This window comes from Euprymna scolopes, chromosome 46 (assembly GCF_053919585.1).
Source record: "Euprymna scolopes isolate OS-2025 chromosome 46, ASM5391958v1, whole genome shotgun sequence".
Classification (NCBI taxonomy): domain Eukaryota; kingdom Metazoa; phylum Mollusca; class Cephalopoda; order Sepiida; family Sepiolidae; genus Euprymna; species Euprymna scolopes.
The window spans coordinates 151,713,266-151,719,257 of record NC_136527.1 but is presented as its reverse complement, the minus strand read 5'-3'; positions in this window follow the sequence as shown (position 1 = coordinate 151,719,257).

Below are 5,992 nucleotides of genomic sequence, written 5' to 3'. Positions count from 1 at the left end.
ATTTTAGATGAGGATTTATTATTACATTTGACAAACTTGTTTTCTTTTTCTTTGTATTTTAAGCAATAAATATGCATATTTTAGATGAGGATTTATTATTACATTTGACAAACTTGTTTTCTTTTTCTTTGTATTTTAAGCAATAAATATGCATATTTTAGATGAGGATTTATTACATTTGACAAACTTGTTTTCTTTTTCTTTGTATTTTAAGCAATAAATATGCATATTTTAGATGAGGATTTATTACATTTCACAAACTTGTTTTCTTTTTCTTTGTATTTTAAGCAATAAATATGCATATTTTAGATGAGGATTTATTATTACATTTGACAAACTTGTTTTCTTTTTCTTTGTATTTTAAGCAATAAATATGCATATTTTAGATGAGGATTTATTACATTTGACAAACTTGTTTTCTTTTTCTTTGTATTTTAAGCAATAAATATGCATATTTTAGATGAGGATTTATTACATTTGACAAACTTGTTTTCTTTTTCTTTGTATTTTAAGCAATAAATATGCATATTTTAGATGAGGATTTATTACATTTCACAAACTTGTTTTCTTTTTCTTTGTATTTTAAGCAATAAATATGCATATTTTAGATGAGGATTTATTACATTTCACAAACTTGTTTTCTTTTTCTTTGTATTTTAAGCAATAAATATGCATATTTTAGATGAGGATTTATTATTACATTTCACAAACTTGTTTTCTTTTTCTTTGTATTTTAAGCAATAAATATGCATATTTTAGATGAGGATTTATTATTACATTTCACAAACTTGTTTTCTTTTTCTTTGTATTTTAAGCAATAAATATGCATATTTTAGATGAGGATTTATTATTACATTTGACAAACTTGTTTTCTTTTTCTTTGTATTTTAAGCAATAAATATGCATATTTTAGATGAGGATTTATTATTACATTTGACAAACTTGTTTTCTTTTTCTTTGTATTTTAAGCAATAAATATGCATATTTTAGATGAGGATTTATTACATTTGACAAACTTGTTTTCTTTTTCTTTGTATTTTAAGCAATAAATATGCATATTTTAGATGAGGATTTATTACATTTCACAAACTTGTTTTCTTTTTCTTTGTATTTTAAGCAATAAATATGCATATTTTAGATGAGGATTTATTATTACATTTGACAAACTTGTTTTCTTTTTCTTTGTATTTTAAGCAATAAATATGCATATTTTAGATGAGGATTTATTACATTTCACAAACTTGTTTTCTTTTTCTTTGTATTTTAAGCAATAAATATGCATATTTTAGATGAGGATTTATTATTACATTTGACAAACTTGTTTTCTTTTTCTTTGTATTTTAAGCAATAAATATGCATATTTTAGATGAGGATTTATTACATTTCACAAACTTGTTTTCTTTTTCTTTGTATTTTAAGCAATAAATATGCATATTTTAGATGAGGATTTATTATTACATTTGACAAACTTGTTTTCTTTTTCTTTGTATTTTAAGCAATAAATATGCATATTTTAGATGAGGATTTATTACATTTCACAAACTTGTTTTCTTTTTCTTTGTATTTTAAGCAATAAATATGCATATTTTAGATGAGGATTTATTATTACATTTGACAAACTTGTTTTCTTTTTCTTTGTATTTTAAGCAATAAATATGCATATTTTAGATGAGGATTTATTACATTTCACAAACTTGTTTTCTTTTTCTTTGTATTTTAAGCAATAAATATGCATATTTTAGATGAGGATTTATTACATTTGACAAACTTGTTTTCTTTTTCTTTGTATTTTAAGCAATAAATATGCATATTTTAGATGAGGATTTATTACATTTGACAAACTTGTTTTCTTTTTCTTTGTATTTTAAGCAATAAATATGCATATTTTAGATGAGGATTTATTACATTTCACAAACTTGTTTTCTTTTTCTTTGTATTTTAAGCAATAAATATGCATATTTTAGATGAGGATTTATTACATTTCACAAACTTGTTTTCTTTTTCTTTGTATTTTAAGCAATAAATATGCATATTTTAGATGAGGATTTATTATTACATTTGACAAACTTGTTTTCTTTTTCTTTGTATTTTAAGCAATAAATATGCATATTTTAGATGAGGATTTATTACATTTGACAAACTTGTTTTCTTTTTCTTTGTATTTTAAGCAATAAATATGCATATTTTAGATGAGGATTTATTATTACATTTGACAAACTTGTTTTCTTTTTATTTGTATTTTAAGCAATAAATATGCATATTTTAGATGAGGATTTATTATTACATTTGACAAACTTGTTTTCTTTTTCTTTGTATTTTAAGCAATAAATATGCATATTTTAGATGAGGATTTATTACATTTGACAAACTTGTTTTCTTTTTCTTTGTATTTTAAGCAATAAATATGCATATTTTAGATGAGGATTTATTATTACATTTGACAAACTTGTTTTCTTTTTCTTTGTATTTTAAGCAATAAATATGCATATTTTAGATGAGGATTTATTACATTTGACAAACTTGTTTTCTTTTTCTTTGTATTTTAAGCAATAAATATGCATATTTTAGATGAGGATTTATTATTACATTTGACAAACTTGTTTTCTTTTTCTTTGTATTTTAAGCAATAAATATGCATATTTTAGATGAGGATTTATTATTACATTTGACAAACTTGTTTTCTTTTTATTTGTATTTTAAGCAATAAATATGCATATTTTAGATGAGGATTTATTATTACATTTGACAAACTTGTTTTCTTTTTCTTTGTATTTTAAGCAATAAATATGCATATTTTAGATGAGGATTTATTACATTTGACAAACTTGTTTTCTTTTTCTTTGTATTTTAAGCAATAAATATGCATATTTTAGATGAGGATTTATTATTACATTTGACAAACTTGTTTTCTTTTTCTTTGTATTTTAAGCAATAAATATGCATATTTTAGATGAGGATTTATTACATTTGACAAACTTGTTTTCTTTTTCTTTGTATTTTAAGCAATAAATATGCATATTTTAGATGAGGATTTATTATTACATTTGACAAACTTGTTTTCTTTTTCTTTGTATTTTAAGCAATAAATATGCATATTTTAGATGAGGATTTATTATTACATTTCACAAACTTGTTTTCTTTTTCTTTGTATTTTAAGCAATAAATATGCATATTTTAGATGAGTAGGATTTATTACATTTGACAAACTTGTTTTCTTTTTCTTTGTATTTTAAGCAATAAATATGCATATTTTAGATGAGGATTTATTATTACATTTCACAAACTTGTTTTCTTTTTCTTTGTATTTTAAGCAATAAATATGCATATTTTAGATGAGGATTTATTATTACATTTGACAAACTTGTTTTCTTTTTCTTTGTATTTTAAGCAATAAATATGCATATTTTAGATGAGGATTTATTATTACATTTGACAAACTTGTTTTCTTTTTCTTTGTATTTTAAGCAATAAATATGCATATTTTAGATGAGGATTTATTATTACATTTCACAAACTTGTTTTCTTTTTCTTTGTATTTTAAGCAATAAATATGCATATTTTAGATGAGGATTTATTATTACATGTGACAAACTTGTTTTCTTTTTCTTTGTATTTTAAGCAATAAATATGCATATTTTAGATGAGGATTTATTATTACATTTCACAAACTTGTTTTCTTTTTCTTTGTATTTTAAGCAATAAATATGCATATTTTAGATGAGGATTTATTATTACATTTCACAAACTTGTTTTCTTTTTCTTTGTATTTTAAGCAATAAATATGCATATTTTAGATGAGGATTTATTATTACATGTGACAAACTTGTTTTCTTTTTCTTTGTATTTTAAGCAATAAATATGCATATTTTAGATGAGGATTTATTATTACATTTGACAAACTTGTTTTCTTTTTCTTTGTATTTTAAGCAATAAATATGCATATTTTAGATGAGGATTTATTATTACATTTGACAAACTTGTTTTCTTTTTCTTTGTATTTTAAGCAATAAATATGCATATTTTAGATGAGGATTTATTACATTTGACAAACTTGTTTTCTTTTTCTTTGTATTTTAAGCAATAAATATGCATATTTTAGATGAGGATTTATTATTACATTTGACAAACTTGTTTTCTTTTTCTTTGTATTTTAAGCAATAAATATGCATATTTTAGAGGATATTATTACATTTGACAAACTTGTTTTCTTTTTCTTTGTATTTTAAGCAATAAATATGCATATTTTAGATGAGGATTTATTATTACATTTGACAAACTTGTTTTCTTTTTCTTTGTATTTTAAGCAATAAATATGCATATTTTAGAGGATATTATTACATTTCACAAACTTGTTTTCTTTTTCTTTGTATTTTAAGCAATAAATATGCATATTTTAGATGAGGATTTATTACATTTCACAAACTTGTTTTCTTTTTCTTTGTATTTTAAGCAATAAATATGCATATTTTAGATGAGGATTTATTATTACATTTGACAAACTTGTTTTCTTTTTCTTTGTATTTTAAGCAATAAATATGCATATTTTAGATGAGGATTTATTACATTTGACAAACTTGTTTTCTTTTTCTTTGTATTTTAAGCAATAAATATGCATATTTTAGATGAGGATTTATTATTACATTTCACAAACTTGTTTTCTTTTTCTTTGTATTTTAAGCAATAAATATGCATATTTTAGATGAGTAGGATTTATTACATTTGACAAACTTGTTTTCTTTTTCTTTGTATTTTAAGCAATAAATATGCATATTTTAGATGATGATTTATTACATTTAACAAACTTGTTTTCTTTTTCTTTGTATTTTAAGCAATAAATATGCATATTTTAGATGAGGATTTATTATTACATTTGACAAACTTGTTTTCTTTTTCTTTGTATTTTAAGCAATAAATATGCATATTTTAGATGAGGATTTATTACATTTGACAAACTTGTTTTCTTTTTCTTTGTATTTTAAGCAATAAATATGCATATTTTAGATGAGGATTTATTATTACATTTCACAAACTTGTTTTCTTTTTCTTTGTATTTTAAGCAATAAATATGCATATTTTAGATGAGTAGGATTTATTACATTTGACAAACTTGTTTTCTTTTTCTTTGTATTTTAAGCAATAAATATGCATATTTTAGATGAGGATTTATTACATTTAACAAACTTGTTTTCTTTTTCTTTGTATTTTAAGCAATAAATATGCATATTTTAGATGAGGATTTATTATTACATTTGACAAACTTGTTTTCTTTTTCTTTGTATTTTAAGCAATAAATATGCATATTTTAGATGAGGATTTATTACATTTCACAAACTTGTTTTCTTTTTCTTTGTATTTTAAGCAATAAATATGCATATTTTAGATGAGGATTTATTACATTTGACAAACTTGTTTTCTTTTTCTTTGTATTTTAAGCAATAAATATGCATATTTTAGATGAGGATTTATTATTACATTTCACAAACTTGTTTTCTTTTTCTTTGTATTTTAAGCAATAAATATGCATATTTTAGATGAGTAGGATTTATTACATTTGACAAACTTGTTTTCTTTTTCTTTGTATTTTAAGCAATAAATATGCATATTTTAGATGAGGATTTATTACATTTGACAAACTTGTTTTCTTTTTCTTTGTATTTTAAGCAATAAATATGCATATTTTAGATGAGGATTTATTATTACATTTCACAAACTTGTTTTCTTTTTCTTTGTATTTTAAGCAATAAATATGCATATTTTAGATGAGTAGGATTTATTACATTTGACAAACTTGTTTTCTTTTTCTTTGTATTTTAAGCAATAAATATGCATATTTTAGATGAGGATTTATTATTACATTTCACAAACTTGTTTTCTTTTTCTTTGTATTTTAAGCAATAAATATGCATATTTTAGATGAGGATTTATTATTACATGTGACAAACTTGTTTTCTTTTTCTTTGTATTTTAAGCAATAAATATGCATATTTTAGAT